This window comes from Sinohyriopsis cumingii, chromosome 8, assembly GCF_028554795.1.
Source record: "Sinohyriopsis cumingii isolate HCF-2022 chromosome 8, ASM2855479v2, whole genome shotgun sequence".
NCBI lineage: Eukaryota > Metazoa > Mollusca > Bivalvia > Unionida > Unionidae > Sinohyriopsis > Sinohyriopsis cumingii.
In genome coordinates, this window is record NC_142968.1 from 66,207,577 (window position 1) to 66,226,122 (window position 18,546).

The window sequence follows — 18,546 nt, forward strand, 5'->3', positions numbered from 1 at the left end:
AGAAAAGAGTGTAAATAAAGAATTCCTCTGACAAGACTTCGCTATTAGTGACTGCTAACATTTTTTTGTCAATGCTAATGAGAACGTGGACAAAGAAAAACGTAAAGACACATAGTTTATATCTTATGACATATTTTGACATGTACTTGGTTCAAGTTTGTTTTATACGGTTTTGCTGATGAAATGACTATGGAGACATTTACAATTTATAGTGACTATTCCAATTTATTCCAACACACCAAACTTTAAGATCGCAAGATTATTCCTATTATGTCATTAGGCAATCACGGATCTATTGCAGCAAAATGAAACGGTGATGTTGGTAAATGACACTCAACACTTTCTTAGCATAGATTGTTTGTAAAGATCTTCATTATATTAATTTGTTGAGCAATACTTTAAGTGGAAATAGGATATGATTAAAATTATATTGTCGTGGATAGATTTGTATCTATTAATTTTATTAATTTTATTAATCTTATGAAATTAATCAGTTGGTATATATAGCACAGGAAATATGGTATTTAACGTCAAAACCTGACTTAAAGATAATTCGATAATTATCATATTGGGTTAGTCTATGTAGTTTGTACGGATTAATGTGAATATTTGTTTTCTTCTCTGATATGCCGATAGAAGTTGTATAACCTCTATATGTTTAGACTACTAATTTTGCATTGACAATGGTCATATCAAAGTTGTCCTTCGGCTAGAAACGTAGTCTTTTAATCGAAGTAGGAAGGTGTGCCCCTTAGGGTTAGTTAGACTTTCATATATTCTGTTGCATCCGCACGCATTTTTAACATTGTACATTAGTATTGGTCATTATTTCCCATCCCATAGTTTTGTGTTTTTCTGTATGTGGGTTCTTTGTTATTTGACCTTCTATTTAGGCTTATATGTCCTCTTGATGGTTCCGTGACTATTTACTTGACGGTCTCTTTAAAGTTACCATTTGTTTGGATTTGAAGGTTGTATGCATTACATGGGCATTAGACCTATGCACAGAGTTCTGTGACTCCACATCAAACAATGTATAAGGCAGCTCTACAGCTGGAGATTTGCTCCTGTAAAGAGGTAAGCTTCCTGACAAGACTCGTCGTAATGTAATTTGGTTATAGAGAATTTGCTCTATATGTATACTAGCTGTGACAGAAATGCGCAGCTAGGTACTTAGGTATTCCGCTGCAGGCAATTTGCACGTGCAGCATGGTCTTAGTATCGCTCAGTATTTCGAAATAACTAGAGCCGAAAAAATATAATACCCTCCGGTGACGCTGTACGCGGCAAGGAAGCCCGAGTACATTCTTGACAACATACATATTGACATAACTCATACACAGTTCAGTGATAAATGTATCCTTTTACCACGGAGATTTATAAAACATAATGTAAACCAAAAAAAACAAAAACAATACATCAGCTTAAGAATGAACTCATGATGAAGACACGCATTAATACAGGCCTGGATACGAATTGTTTCCACATTCTGCTCAGTAATCGATATAAGTATTCGCAAACATATCCGTGGGAATTTTCATACACTATCAAAAGATGCACTGACTTTCTAGACCACTTAGACAAAATGCTTAGAACAATATGTTCCTATCATGATGTGATTACTTGTTGGAATATATTGGCTTGATGCCAGTATTCTGATGATGATCATGCCATAGACACGAAACTCCAGTAATTACCTATAGGTAAGAGTTGAAGACTACCAACTGCGTTTCCAACCAATGAGATTTGATGTTGATGGCTTGCTTCAGTTATTTTCACCTGGATGACAGGTGTGTATTTTACGCAGGATATATAAATAAGTTCCCTTAACAAAATCTAGTTGAGTCTACTGAAATCATAGGGCTCTGAGCTGAAATCTTTATTCAGACGTTGCCATGGGAGGTGTTACTTTTTTCATTCTTACCTTTCTTATTTCCTTTTTTGCTTGGACATCTGCCGTAGAAAAGACAAATTTCCATAACAAAAAGGAAATTTTTCCCGAAGTTTTTGAACGTCTTCAAAACTCCTTTCACCCTGTTGATCAGAGGAGCCAGAACCAGCTGCGTGAACTTGATACTGACCGAAGTAGTCCTGGTTCTTGTCATTGTACGTGCAACTGTAACAGTCAGCCTGCAAGGGATTATGGCCTCAGACCTATTTGTCCAAGTTACTATTCCAACTGTGATAGCTGGTCTTTGGAAAGATCACAAGACTGTCAGGATTTGTACAAAAAAGGGTACACTAGAACCGGAGTGTATGTAATTTATCCAGACGGGCTTCAACAAGGAATCTATGTACGCTGTGACATGGATACGGCCGGTGGTGGTTGGACGGTCATTCAAAGAAGAGTCAGCGGGGACGTGGATTTCTATCGCAGTTGGTCAGATTACAAGCAGGGCTTTGGTGACTTGAATGGAAACTTCTGGGTTGGAAATGATAACATCCATGCTCTCACGGCACAGGGCAACTACCAACTGCGTATAGATTTGTCTGTTTCAGACTCAAACAAGACATACGCTACGTACAGTTCTTTCAAAGTAGGAGACGAGAATAGCGGATACTTCCTCACTTTGGGAGGATATAGCGGAACTGCGGGGGATTCTTTTAGTCATCAGTCAGGGTATAAGTTTACCACCAAGGATCAGGACAACGACATCTCTGGATTAAATTGCGCTGAACTTTACAAAGGTGGATGGTGGTACAAAGGATGTCATCTGTCAAATTTGAATGGTATTTATGGGTCCAATGCATATGGGCAAGGAATAAATTGGCTTTCATTTTCCGGATATTCCACGTCGTTTGTGTATGCCGATATGAAAGTGCGGAAGCAGTAAATACAACATTCAAATACTCGCCTGGACCAAACTGAAACAATTCTATTGAAAACACGACGAGGTATCATTAGTTTCCAGATTATATACTGCTATGGTTTCACACTTTGTAAATGTCAATCTATTTACACTGTCTTGCATCTACATTTTCTTAACGGAGTTTTTACACATTTATCACGTTTTGTCAAAGTTAAACTTATCTATTATCAGAATAGATTTAGGACGAACATTCAATGCATACTTTGGTATAGCAAAAAGTAAAACACAAACATGGCATAACTTGTTGAGAAAATTGTTTTCAGTTTTCTAATTTCCACAGTCAGTAATTCAGTTTAACTACATTTACTGCATAATTCAACTTAGCTATTTCTATGGGAGTCAAGTAAAATGGAACATTTTCTCGCGTATACCTTAGTTGTTTTTTTTTTAATAAACAAAACTCCGAATGTTATGTTCAAAGATAATTTAATTTTTGCAGTTGAAGAAAGTTAAAAAATTTTGATCGCAAATTCAGCTGATGTTTGATACATATTTCTCATATAAGGCTATTGTATTTGTGTTTCATCAACGAGAGTTGAATTTTGAATTTATATAAAATTTATGCACAAGCAGCTTCTTTTTTCTTCTAATTCACCTGTTAATGTCTTTGTATCCACAAGTGAATATGTCTTACAGGATTATATATCTTATGTCTTAAATTAGTAGCTGTTTAACGCATTTTCTAACATAAGAGAGATTGTGTTCTTTGATGTATCAATGATTATCATTGAAAACTCCTTGAGGATTTGTGATATCTTGTCATAACTTATATGCTACTCAATTCCTGATAATGCCTACTTTCTATATCAATAAAATTCTTAATCGCATAAAACTTTGATTTGTATGGCTTTTATGTCATTGTGGGGGGTGGGGAGTTATCATCTTGAGAAATTTATATGTACATATTTTGTCTTTTCTTTCTTCTTATTCTTTTTCCTTTTTTGAGTAATGAGTTTAGTAGTACACCCTTCATTTTTTTCATCCTAAGTAATCGTTCATCATCTACGCTGGCCGCCAACCATAGTTGTTATATCATAATATATGCAAATGAAGAAATTAAGCTCCTACATTCAACGTCTGCAGTGTGGATTTCAAAAAGATGTGGCAAACTTGGCTTTTTCGCATTAAGAAATCTGTAATCGGATATATATATATATATATATATATATATATATATATATATATATATATATATATATATATATATATATATATATATATATATATATATATATATATATATATATATATATATATATATATATATATATATATATATATATATATATATATATATATAATTTGAGCCAGTTGCCTATATTACTGAATAAATTATTGTTATTCTAGTTCACTGCGTAAGTTTATATCCAGCAAAAGGATATGGTCAAGAATAAAAATTCTCAGAAACATAATGCTTGATTGCCAAAAAGTACTGACTCACTAATTATTAATGATCAGCACAATATTTTGTTTTAAAAAAAGGTTATCAAAAGCTCATATATTTTTCAAAACAAGGAAAGACTATTGGTCATATGGCACAGCAAGTTCTACTCAACTCCATTAATCAAGAGTAGTTCATTTGTGTAAAATTTAAGATTTGTTCTTATACAACTGTTTTTCAGTACAATTAAATATTTATTTAATGTCACATATCATTTTAAATTAATTATGGTTCATAATTTGTTGAATTTGACAAGAAAGCTGATGCGCAATAACGGGTCCCTTAGGGAATCAAGTGCTTCACATTTAAAACCATTAAAATGGTCAAATATGGTATATATTGCACATCAGTACTGATTTCATGCCAGACTTGACCACTCCCTTGGCAATGATAAGCTAAATCATTTTTTTAATCAGTTGTATTTTTTAATTATTGATGCAAAGAACACATGTTGCATTTGAATTGGTAATCAGATATTAGGATGGTTTTCAAGTGTTACGATTTCGATAATTCAACAACCTTTTCTGGTATGGAAAATTCACAAAAGGATAAAACTTTGCTAACATTGTGATTTTTCATTAATAAGGGATACAGATAAGAGAGAAATTAATTCGATATTGGTCCCTGAATAACAACAACACCAATCATACTACATAGATATAAAAATAGCGAGGTATATATGACACTTTATCATGTTGTAGGTTTAATGCCTCTTTCAGCACATGATTGGATATATATGCCAGTCAGTATAATTAGTTGAGGAAAAGCCCAGGAAAACACCTGTAAGAACCAACTATTCAGGGGAAAGTACTGGCAAGCATTCTCACTCCCACATTGGTCAGGCCAGAGACTTGAACTCACATGGAGAGGGGTGAGATTGAAGTGATTGGTGAAGTTAAATGCTTTAGGCAACTCAGGGCTCTCAATTTATCATGTAGTTTAGCTTGACAGAAAAAGTGTCTGGTTTTAGAATTACCTACTACAAGGAGGATATGTATCATCAGGCCCTGTATGTATGTAGGTACGTAGGTAAGTAGGTAGGTAGGTAGGTGTAACACAGAATATAATACATAGTTAAAAGTTCCAATTAGGAATGCTAGGGAATTAGACACTATACTCATTTATGCAATTAAGATATATCTTTTCATCAGCAGCCATAAAATAATTTGATTAGTAAGTCCTGATTTTAGTGAAAGGAGGACATTAACTGAAGATTTTGTACCTGTTACATGAGCACATACTAAGAAAGTAACCATTTGATAAGGTGAAGGCTTGCAAAATAATATATTCACTGATTGTATGGGTTCATTTCTTAATGTTATTTTTCATGTTTATTTACAAATGCATGTCACACTATCATGTCCTGTTTATTCAAGCCTTACTTCATAGAATTTCCAGTAATTTTTATATATGTAAGTCTGATGACTGTGAAATATAATATAGCTAATACTATTTTATGTTTAGTTATACGCTTGTTTAAAGAATTAAATTTATGTTATTATGTTGACAATAAAGTGACACACTTTCAAACAGATTGCATTTCTTATGGCTCTTATAGTAGTTATGTTCCATACATTTCTTTGGCCATAGAGATTTCTTAGATGTACATATCTCACCCATGCGACAGAGAAATCTAGCTGTTTTGCTAACCTTACTTTTCTTATCTCAGTCTAGTCATCTCAGACCAGTCGTCTCAGTCACGGTGTCCACGCGCTCAGAAATACTTTTTAAAAAAAGAAACCCTTGTTGTCTTCTGCTCTGCCTGACGTAGTTGTACTAAAATCAAACAACAACAAGAACATCAACAAATCTATAACAAAAACATAGTAACTTAAGGTAAATCCATCTTTGAGAACACACCATCAAAAACATTTCGAGAGAGACAAAGACACAGATGCATACGATGTCGAACCTTTTGGTATTATGCTATTTCGTTCCACACATCATGGTCAATTTTATTTATATGCAGGCCTAGCTCAGTACATTTTTCAGGTCAGCGTCATTAAATGTAGCTAAATCTACCTGACTAGTTTTAAATACTTTGTGTGAAACAAATTATATACTGTAAGCTACATTTACTGAGACAGACCTGAAAAATGACTGTGCTACAGTTAGGATAAAATTCTCAATACTGTGTGAAATGAACTATAACAGAAAACACTGATCCATGCACATAGATTATAGACCTATACACTTCATAGGCTTCCAACACTCTTAACAACTACAGAAAACGTAGTAAAAGCCATAAAAGTGTTATATAAAACATGCTTTATTCTAATTTTGTTAAGCGTCACCATTGTGCCCCGGCCGAATCAAAAATATGCTTACACTATTTAATGACAAATAATGCATTTACCAGTCTTCATTTATCTGTCAACAAATTAATCCATAAGCAAATTTCACTGTAGCACTGCCATATTTCCAGGACAGAAAAATAAATGTTCAAAGAATCTTGAAAGTTCAGCACATGGTTATATGCTAGAGTCCGTTTTCGGAGGGTCTGTTATACACGTTGGTAATTTTACAATCAATTTTAAAGACAACACAAATATGTCACACACAGTTTCACCTCCTGCAAAGAAAAGCATAGTTATATACGATAGTGAAACAGATCTCTAATTACCCATGAATAATCTAAAGATGTTGCTCTTCGTTACAGCTTGTACTAAGTATAACTACAGTAGAGCTGAGTAGCCAATATCGTTTTATTATTTACAATGTAACTTTTCAAAATTGGAACTGATGAATTATTTATTGTCAATTTCATATAACATCCATATTAAATGTGATAATACCTCATTATTATGTAGCGTTTTATGTTGTTCTTTTCCTTTGCTCATGCGTATAAACTGTGTACTTCAGACGCAACGGTCACACCACACCCCTCATTAACATATTTATATTCATGCACCGCATGTAAACATTGGACGTGAACACTAGTGAAGAATTATTTTTACTTTAAAGGAAAATATTGGGTGAGAAAAATAATCTACGTTGGGGTTTGGATCGAGACAAGGAAATCGCAGTCGCAGGTCTATATTAGATGTCTTCCCAATCGAGAAAGCGTTGTGTGGAGACAAATAATATAACCCCTTGACTGGGATTTTCTTGTCTCGGTCCAAACCCCAAGATAGATTCTATATATCCAGTACAATTAATTGTCTCCATTTAAGACATTTTTCCTCTTAATGTATATCTTGATTGAAAATTATTTACTGATATATATATATATATATATATATATATATATATATATATATATATATATATATATATATATATATATATATATATATATATATATATATATATATATATATATATATATATATATATATATATATATATATATATATATATATATATATATATATATATATATATATATATATATGTATATATATATATATATATGTATATATATATGTATATATATGTATATATATATATATATATGTATGTATATATATATGTATATATATGTATATATATATATATATATATGTATATATATATATATGTATATATGTATATATATATATATGTATATATGTATATATATATATATGTATATATGTATATATATATGTATATATGTATATATATATATATGTATATATATATATATATATATGTATATATGTATATATATATATATATGTATATATATATATATATATATATATATATATATATATATATATATATATATATATATATATATATATATATATATATATATATATATAGTAAAGAGGATGAATATCAGCATTACTTTATATATATATATATATATATATATATATATATATATATATATATATATATATATATATATATATATATATATATATATATATATATATATATATATATATATATATATATATATATATATATATATATATATATATATATATATATAAGTAATGCTGATATTCATCCTCTTTACTATTCTCTGATAATGAAATATTTATTGATTCCCAATAAGCAACACATCTGATAATAAAATGTGTATTGATTTCCAATAAGAAACACACCTGATAACGAAATATGTATTGATGCCAATAAGCAACAAACCTGATAATGAAATGTGTATTGACTCCGAATAAGCAGCACATCTGATAATAAAATGTGTATTGATCCCAATAAGCAACACAACTGAAAATGAAATGTGTATCGATTCCCAATAAGCAACACATATATCAGTAATGATAATATTCATCCTCTGAATTTATATGTTAATGAAATTTGTATTGATCCCAATAAGCAACACACCTGATAATAAAATGTGTATTGATTCCCAATAAGCAAAACTCCTGATAATGAAATATGTAATGATTCCCAGTAAGCAAAACACCTGATAATAGATTGTGTATTGATTACAAATTAGCAGCACACCTGATAATAAAATGTGTATTTGTTTCTAATAAGCAACACACCTGAAAATGAAATGTGTATTGATTCCCAATAAGCATCACACCAGATAACAAAATGTGTATTGATTCCCAATAGGCAACATACCAGGAAACAAAATGTATATTGATTCCCAACAGACAACACACCTATCAAAATGTGTATTGAATCCCAATAAGCAGCACACCTGATAACAAAATGCGTATAGATTCCCAATAAGCAGCAAACCTGATAATAAAATGTGTATTGATTCCCAATAAGCATTACGCCTGATGTGCCAGATTAATCATGTGATAATTAAATATCCTGATTGTGAATGAAAGATAAACTTAATATTTGTTCCGTCCATTACTTTTGAGTAGTGTGATTCAGTCATTGATCTTTTGGAATATGTCATGGCTTATGAATACATTTTGTATAATCAAATCTTTATACACCAGTTCATCATATTTTTCAAGAATCCCTTGAAGATTTGTCATTTTTGACACTTTGTACTCAAACAAAATAATCTGATTCTACAGCCACATTTTCCTTTAATGCCAAGTCCTTTCTAGAAACCTTCCTCAATGTCAAGATGACTAAAATAGTCCTTACATATGTGTTATGTAGCATTATTATGTTTTGCTTGATGCAGAGGACTTGGATGAGTGGAGGCTTGCTTGTTCTTAATTCCGAAAGGACATCCTAAGTATTCTGACCAAAAGTGTGTTCTTTGGTTGAAAAATATTTATATCAGTATGCCCATTTTGCTGGGCTCAAAAATTGCCCCTTTACCAAAATTGGCTTCACTTGTTGTAAAAGGTGTATCTCTCGGTAATTTTATTTTCATGTATATATATATATATATATATATATATATATATATATATATATATATATATATATATATATATATATATATATATATATATATATATATATATATATATATATATATATATATATATTGAAACAGCTCTCAGATATTGAAATGAAAATACTTATTGCAGATGCTGATGCAAGCCAAGTTTGTTCTTTCTTTTGCAACTTTTGGCAACTGTTGTTTGTTGTTTTTTTTAAAATCCTAAAGTTAAAAGGGTACATTACTACTTATTTTCTGATGTTTTCCAATGTATTAATGTTAATATCATGTGCTTCCAAGACAACTACAGAAAAACTTTGTAATGGTATGTTCATATCTACTAGAAAAGTCTTCATAAGTCAGTCGTTGCCAAAAGTACCATATTTGTACGAAGTTAAATTATACCAAAAACATTTTTAAGTTCAAACATTTAATACACATTGCATTAAATCTGCCAATGTATAAATTCATATGCTGATCACTAATACAGGATTTTAGAACTTTGGCTGTAATGCTTTCTGACAAATGCTTCCTAAATAAAAAAATTGTTACAAGACAGCAAGCATATCACATAATGTATACAGAAAGATCCCAATGGAATTTCATACATAAAGTATTTTCGAATAAATAGGACATTTCTTTTGCAGAGTTGATGGTTTGATGTACATCATGTCAACATTTGTAGAGTTGATGGCTTGATGTACATTGTCAACATTTATAGATTTGAAAGCTTGATGTACATCATTTAAACATTTGTGAAAGATAAACAGTAGATTTAAAGAGATATTTCAATGAATTTAGATTTGTGTTACCTTTGGGACATTTATCATACATTTGTTTGTATCCATGATGCAAGACAATAAATCCATGGATACATGCAATAATTCCCACTTATTTAAAGTTTGCAAAAACAAGGAAGTCATATCTTCTCAGTAATGTTTGGATAAAAATCTGATCTTTGGACACAAGAGCTTGGTTCATCATCATGGGTCAATGAGCTTAATTCCTTGTCTCCTGATCAAAATAATGCAGTACATATGTATATGCATATGTATATTTGTGAATAAATATGCATACAACGGACTATATTACGCTTATCTTCATGATTTGTATGAAATGTTTGTCATTCTTCAGATTTCTTTGAACTAGTTAGTAATTTTAAAATAGACATTCTTATTTTAGGAGATATGGCAGAAACTTGGCTTTAATATCTTAATATTACCTATGCATTTTTGAACTGTTACCATAATAACTGTATGCTTTGGTAAAAGGTTTAAGAATTTCAATATTAAATCAAAGTATTTGTTTACATTTAAAATGTTTAAGACAATTTGAGTATAATAAAAAAAATATACATCCAAGCGTTTATGGCGTTACGATTCTTTGATCCTAAACAAAGGAACAGAAACGAGTGAAACCAACAAATATAGTAAAATTCAACAAATAATTTATTTTCCTAATAAAGAGAGGTCCACAGAATGTGGAGTCTTAAAAAGTGGTCTGCGTTAGTCATCGTAGTGTCTTCGCATATATTATTTTGTTATGGTATATTATCATTGTTTTGGGTTTTCAATTTATATTTTTTGTTAGTTTTAACATATTTTAATTTAATGTAAAGAGGCAATTTCATTTCAAGTGTTGTGAGCCTGTTGTAAAAATAAAGTACATTTATTATATTTTACACAGATGTAATTGAAAACGCGTTATGATATTGTATGTTTTAAAGCTGCTTGACGGATTGAAACTATATATTGCTCGGATGTGAAGTAAAACATTAGTAATTAGCATTGTTATTTATATCTATATTATGTGTGTTATAAAATGCAAGGGTCATTTAGTATACAGCATATTAAATACTAAATTTCCTTATGACTGTTGGTTTGTACTTTAAGATAAGTCAGCTAAACACATCACAAGGCTTCAAGATAGTGAGTTGAACTTTTAATTGCAGGAAACATATTGATCTGTCCTTTTTGACCTTGAAAGGTGTTGAAGAAATACTGTTGATAAATTAGATGTGATTTGAGTTCAGCTCATGGGTTTTTCCGTTGGAAAACCAAGTCGACCTTATTCTTAACTGGGTAGCTGCTAAAGTACCTGACCCTGTTGACAAAGTTAGAATGAAATGAATATTCTGTTATTGTGTCTTAGTTTTTAAAAGAATATAAGGTATGTTGACTTTTGATTCATTATTCCTAACATAAACATCGGTTTTAGGGAAATCGTTTGTTTGTGTTCAGAGGATTTAATTAATTTATTTCATTTATTCAACGGAATTACAAAATGCCCATGTTTTAGGACTAAACAGCTGTTTTAGAAGTACTGTTAATTTATTTAATGACATATCAAGACTATTGACAAATTAGCTCAATTGATGGAACGTCATTCAGAATTCCACTGGAACTCATTTTGGAATACTCGATACTTTTGGACTTGCTATAGAACTTTACGAGTTTAAGATTTCATTCAGCATACCGTAAATTATTTTTAATTTTTCACTTTCTACTTTGGGGAAATAAAATATTCGTTGAACCACAAAACTTGTTGCTATTTGCTCTTTTTGTTATTTAAAGACCATAGACTCGTAACAGTATATAATATTGCTTCTCAAATGACAGCGTAATTCTCTTTAGTGGTAGTTTCCATAATGCATCTGTTGGTTTCCGGTCATAGCTTGGTTGCCGATGTGTGCTTTTATGTCTACCTATCTTGGTTCAGAAATGTATCTGTTGCAGTCATGGGTTTTGACCGTGCCCGCATCTTGCGTCTATCGAGGGGTGTCGAAATTGGGGGTCTCTTGATGACTAAGCCTTCCTTATGACCTTGACTCCATCATTTGATTGTGCAATATTCTCCTTGCTCTATGTGTACGGTTTGTCTTATGATAGCTTGCTATTCTCATCGTTGTTCCGTTAGTTTATTATCTCGTATGAAATTGTTTTCATCTGTGTCTTTGCATGAGGTTTAGAATATTTTCTTCTGTCATTATTTTAATTTCCATCTGGGTAATGTGATGTAATTTTGACACTCGCTATATTTTTCTTTTCCTTCAGGTTATTGCTCCCCCCAACATAAGCTTGCGTTGAGCATCTGTGGTGGAAATCCTGTTAACAAATGTTATCCCTCGCGGAGACGTCTTTGTTGAGCTAACGTGTTTGCCATTTAACAAGCGGCAAACCAAGGAGTTATTTGCTGATTAGTGTATTGTTACGATTGTTCATGTGAGGCTCTTACGGGGGCAGGGGAGGGGTATAGTTACTGATCCTCTCTTCAGTGGATACATATAGTCCTTTACTTCGTAGATTTTATCAGGTTCAAATCTGTATTTTAACACCTGCTATTTATCGCAGCGATATCCATTGTTTTTATATGATAATGATCAAATACATAATCATCTGTAGTTTTATCATACGGTGTTTGTGATCGGGAACATCAGATTAAAACCATTTTAAACCAGGGCAAACAACACATCATATAAAGTCTTTTATAAAGTCTTTTACTGAAACCGCCACGTTGATGTGACGATCCATTTAGGAAAAATAAAACCCCATGAATCTAAAGATGGCCGCTTTAGGATTTTGGATCGGCACAATTTTCATTAAGGACCAATTTTACATGATAGGAAGTCTTTTTGTATAAACCCCATGCTGATATGACCATACGGTGAGTAGTGATAACAAAATTTCATTTATAACTAGTAGCAACTAGACCTTTGGATGAATGTGTGTGCAAAGTTTCATGAATCTCTCAAGTCGTTAAGAGGAGTAGCGGCAGCAAACTTCTGCTTACACACACACACACACACACACACACACACACACACACACACACAGACACACACACACAAGCCAACAGAGAATTAAACAACGGCAGACAAGTACTCGAAGTCCCGATGTTTACTTTAGATTTTCGAAGATGTTATATAAATAAAAAGTTTTTCTAAAAATCCGTTGAAGTGTATAGTCGCTCTCTTAAAGTGCACAAACTCGCTAAGACTTTCGTTATAAAAATGAAAAATCAAGCAATGTTAAATTCTGTATCTTTCTTTTTACTTTTGTAATTTTCTCGCTTTACTTTCGTAAGTTTAGTTACGAGTAACTCGTAAAAAAATAGCATAAACAACACAATAAGATTGTTCTCCCTTTGAACACTTTTGCGCTGTACACAAACTGTTCAATCAAGAAATAAAATGTACTTGATGTGTTTCTAAAGTTAAAAAATGTGTTTCTTGTTTCTTTCAGCTAAGAACTGTTACTTTCGATCGTCCTTCTCGTGTTTAGACGTATGCTCGTTGTTTCTTTAAAACAAGTGTCCCTTTGCAACATCTTCGTATGTTAGAAAAGTACGAAGTGTTGTCCCTGTGCTCCTTTTGTTTCCTTGAAATGAATTCATGTGAGGGTGGAGAACTTTCTATTTGTGAGGTTAGTTATAAATACAAAGTGTGGATTTTACCGGATCACGTTTGTACCCTACAACATAGCGCATTTTGATAAATTTGTGATTACGTACTGCGTCAGCAGGCATCTCTGTGAACCAGACAATTTATAACTGTCACATCGTTGTTTGATATCTCTTCTCAGATGAGATCCGGGTCCAGTATATCCTTTAAAATTACTAATATTCATCTTTTTGCTATTTTACACAAAATGTTTGAAGTTGCACATATTTCTTACCGTTGACAGACACGTCTTCAGTGTTAATTACAGCAGTATGAATTTGCAACTTCAGGGTGCCAATCGACTTTCATATCGTGTACAACCAGCCTGAGCTCGACAGTCTCCTCAGTTATTAAAGAAAACATGTTCATCGTGACTGTGATTCAAACCTTAAATATCGGGATCAACATCGTAACGAAGGCTCTAGCCCTAATGACCAAGACAACACTCTTACACATAAAATACCGTACATAAAGTTAACCACGCTGGCTAAAGAACACATAAAGCACTCTTCCCTACCATGTCAATATAACAGAAATCTATATTAGCGATTGATGCGCTCACCTTATATATATATATATATATATATATATATATATATATATATATATATATATATATATATATATATATATATATATATATATATATATATATATATATATATATATATATATATATATATATATATATATATATATATATATATATATGTTTATGTTGACTGTATTAAGTCAGTGACACATTGCTAAAGATAAATTTACAGGTAATTTCCTGCATTTTCCAGGATGAAATTTACTTTTTTAAGATTCACAAACGACCATTAATAAATGGAATTAAAGAATATTTTAGCTTATAAAACATGCATTTTTAAAATCAAAAGATGTTTTTATTTCAAGACTCTCCCAAAACATCTGAGTAACATAAATTATCATGCACTAATCCACAAAATGTATCACAATAAACATGTTTGACTCCTGTATAATCATATAAATTGCCATGGAAAGTCATTTAAATTTATAGAATAAAAATTCTAACTTAACTTTGCTGAACTGCATTATATTGGTAAGAGGAACCAATAATGTAACGAACTTAAATGAATTGCGTTTTCTTTCAAAACTTCAATTCAAAGGAAATCAGAATACAAATCAGTTGTACATCAAGATAGCAATCTATATGCATGTTATATAAAGCAGACAATACAAAGAAATGCAAGGTATTAGAATCTTTTCTAACGTAGAATGTTTAAACCCTGAATTATACTGTGCCAATAAAACCCAAAACTAACAAGATTTTTCAAACAACCATAGCTCCGAAGGACGAGTTGCTTAAAATTCCATCATTAAAAATATCCTAATTACAAAAGGGTTGATTTAAATTTTGACAAAAAGACCTTCAAAATTATATGCTATTGGATAAACAAGGATTAAATTTTCTATAAAATTAAGATATGCCCAGTTGTAATGCATTAAACAAGTCCTCAAATCTGTAATGAGAATTCTCACAGGGGCTTGTATCGTTTCATGAAATGTACCGAATATATAGTACAAGGGACGACATTCGTCCATTTCTGACATATTTAAGACTTGAAACAAATACTTCAAACTACATGTCAGAATGTAATAGTTTAGCGCCAAAGTTCAGTTCAGAGATTGGTCATTTTAGACTAAATATTCTATACACTAAGTCGCTCTCAAGTGTCATAGATCATCATCCAGTGTCTCACCAATTGTACGCTGATTACACCCAAATATACAAATTGAAGTTGATGCTACCATCCAAGGTGTTGAGAGGTGCATTTCTGAAGTGAAATCATGGATGACATGTAACAAGCTGCAGATGAATAATGATAAAAATGAGGCCATTCTGATCACAACACAAAGACTTTCTCATTCACATCCTTTACCTCAAACAATAAATATCAGCACCACCATCATTCAATTCACACAATCAGTACGAAACCTAGATGTTACTCTGGACAGTACTTTCACATTGCACCAACATGTCATGAACATATGCAAGGCTGCATATCTTGAGCTGAGACGCACAGCTTAATTCGCAAATATCATTCAGTTGATGCCACTAAAACAATTGTGTGTACATTACTACTTTCAAGACTAGACTATCATAACTCAGTTCTGTCTGGTTCATCTTAATATCTGCTCCAGATACTTCAAAAAGTTCAAAATACAGCTGCTCGGATCATACTTAGAGTACCACGATCAGAGCACACCTCCCCACTGCTCTGTACCTTACACTGGCTATCGATCCAGAATCAGACTCAAAATTTGTTATCTGTTCTACTTTTCACTGTCGGACTCTAGTCCAACATACCTATCCGACCTCACCCATGTGAATACACCAGCAAATTACTTACGCTCCTCTTCTGACAAGGGTATTGTTAAATGTTCATACTCTCTTCGCATTGATAAAGGACCTTAATATTAAGATATCATTGCCTTAAATAGTGTTACAAGATTTGATTTTATTTAGAGATTTTACCACTTTTGTGAATTAATATTTGCTTTGTTTTGTAATCATTGTTCGTATGGTTACTCCGAACTATATAGCCAGAAGTGTGTTCCAATGACGCACGCACATACACATACACATACATACATACATACATACATACATACATACATACATACATACATACATACATACGAGCTTCTTAAATCTTGGCAGCTTAAAAGTTAAGATTTTATGGTAACATTTTTTATCTCTTTCTTTTACAGTAAACCTATAATTGAGAGGTGAAAATAACTTCAAAGAGGCGCAGTCTACATAAATTGGCCTTTATTTCTGCAGCATTAATTTTATGTGTATTTTTATTCCTGTATACTTTCTCGACAGAAAGGGTTGAGATGAGAACAATAGAGATACGCGATAACTTATTTACAGTGAATGGTCTTCCGGCCTTAGCAGATACTCTTCAGTTTGTGAATACAAAAAGCAACACAACTTCCGGTGTAGACAAAGATGCGTTGTTACAGCTTTTGTCAGAGAGATACGGACCGGTTTCATTTGTCAGCATCCACCCTCGGAATACAGATCTTGCACCAGAAGAACAAAACAGGGCAGCCACGTGTTTTAGAAAATGCAGTAAATGATAAGGACAAAAATGGGTCTCGTTTCTGGGGCAAAGAGGAGCATATACGAACAACTCACCACACATATCTGAAGAACAAAGACATAGTTGTGATTGTAACAGGAGGAGACGATGCAACCGAATTCGTCAAGCTTTAAAACCCGCGCTATATTATTGGAGAATTATTTTAACATTCTAAAAGTAAAGTTCAAAAACAATTCTAGAACTACAGCGGTAAATGTTGGACTCGGAATCAAGAATGAGGTTGCAATGGTGAACATTGAGGGCGTCAACAATGGCAAAACACCTTTGAACATTACCAGTGCTACTAAATTTCTGATGAATCTTGCAGTTGGAATTTGTGATGTTGATTTATTGACGACAACCTGTGATGGCTGTGAATATGAAGTCCTTGAAACATTCCTATCCACAAATTTAATAAATTACATCAAGAATATCCAGTTTGCTACCCACTCCACATTGAAAGGACTCAAGGACCCACTAGGAAGGCATTGTAAAATTCAAGAGCTCCTTCAACGAACGCACAGACCTACCTATCAGTATAGGTTCATATGGGAAAGTTAGCGAAGAAAAGATTTGTTGTAAATTAATTGCATGACATCCAATCCTTTATTTTAATTCATTGTTAAATTCTCAGTTTTTAGACGGAAATTACAAGAATCACAAGAACTCAAGTTGAATTTGCAGAAGGTTCAGAACAATTATTTAAATCAATTGTCGAACCAACCACGAAAATTGTTACAGCAGCCAAGGCAATTAAAAAAAACTCTAAGGATATTACCTACTGATATTGCTGGCCGTCTTCCACCACTCCACCAACCTCCAGAACGACAACCTGAAGTATCACAACTGGCAAGAGCTAGAGACAGCATCATGGATAAATTCACGCCCGAAAGTATTGCCGCTATCAAAGACCCAGACCAATAAATTAGTATTTTCGCGTTTGAATATTATGAAAGAGAACAATATGTAAAACCAGAAAATGTTAAAGCAATGAGATCTGCCGATTTGATTAGAGATATATATCGCATCGCTACTGATACTCCGCAAATCAGATCTGAGCAAGATATTAATAATTTTGACATCTTTAACGATGCAGTATATGAGTACACTGAACAAGAAAAGCAAGGAAGGATACTAAAAGAAGAAAGAATAAAATACCAACTTCAAGAAGCAAAAGCAAGAAGAAAATCAATCTCAAGAGTATGGAAGAAAAAAGCATATAAAACAACAAGTGAGGAAAAAGGAGCAACTGGAAGTGGTTTATCAGGTGGAAGTGGTTTTGGCGCTTGTCATAACAATGTTCTTTCTGACTTAGATATATTAGAAATTATGATTGGAGGAAAAGGTGCAGGAAATAATTTTTCAGAAATCATTAATGAAATATCTGATATTTGTCGACGATTGTTTACTGGAGGTATCATGGACAT

At 32.1% G+C, this 18,546-nt stretch overlaps 2 pseudogenes; both read left to right on the forward strand.

The window, feature by feature from the left end:
* Positions 1-1,857: 1,857 nt before the first annotated feature.
* LOC149793720 (microfibril-associated glycoprotein 4 pseudogene) lies at positions 1,858-3,985 on the forward strand (annotated as a pseudogene).
* Positions 3,986-16,871: 12,886 nt separating this feature from the next.
* LOC149793721 (uncharacterized) lies at positions 16,872-17,701 on the forward strand (annotated as a pseudogene).
* Positions 17,702-18,546: the final 845 nt, after the last annotated feature.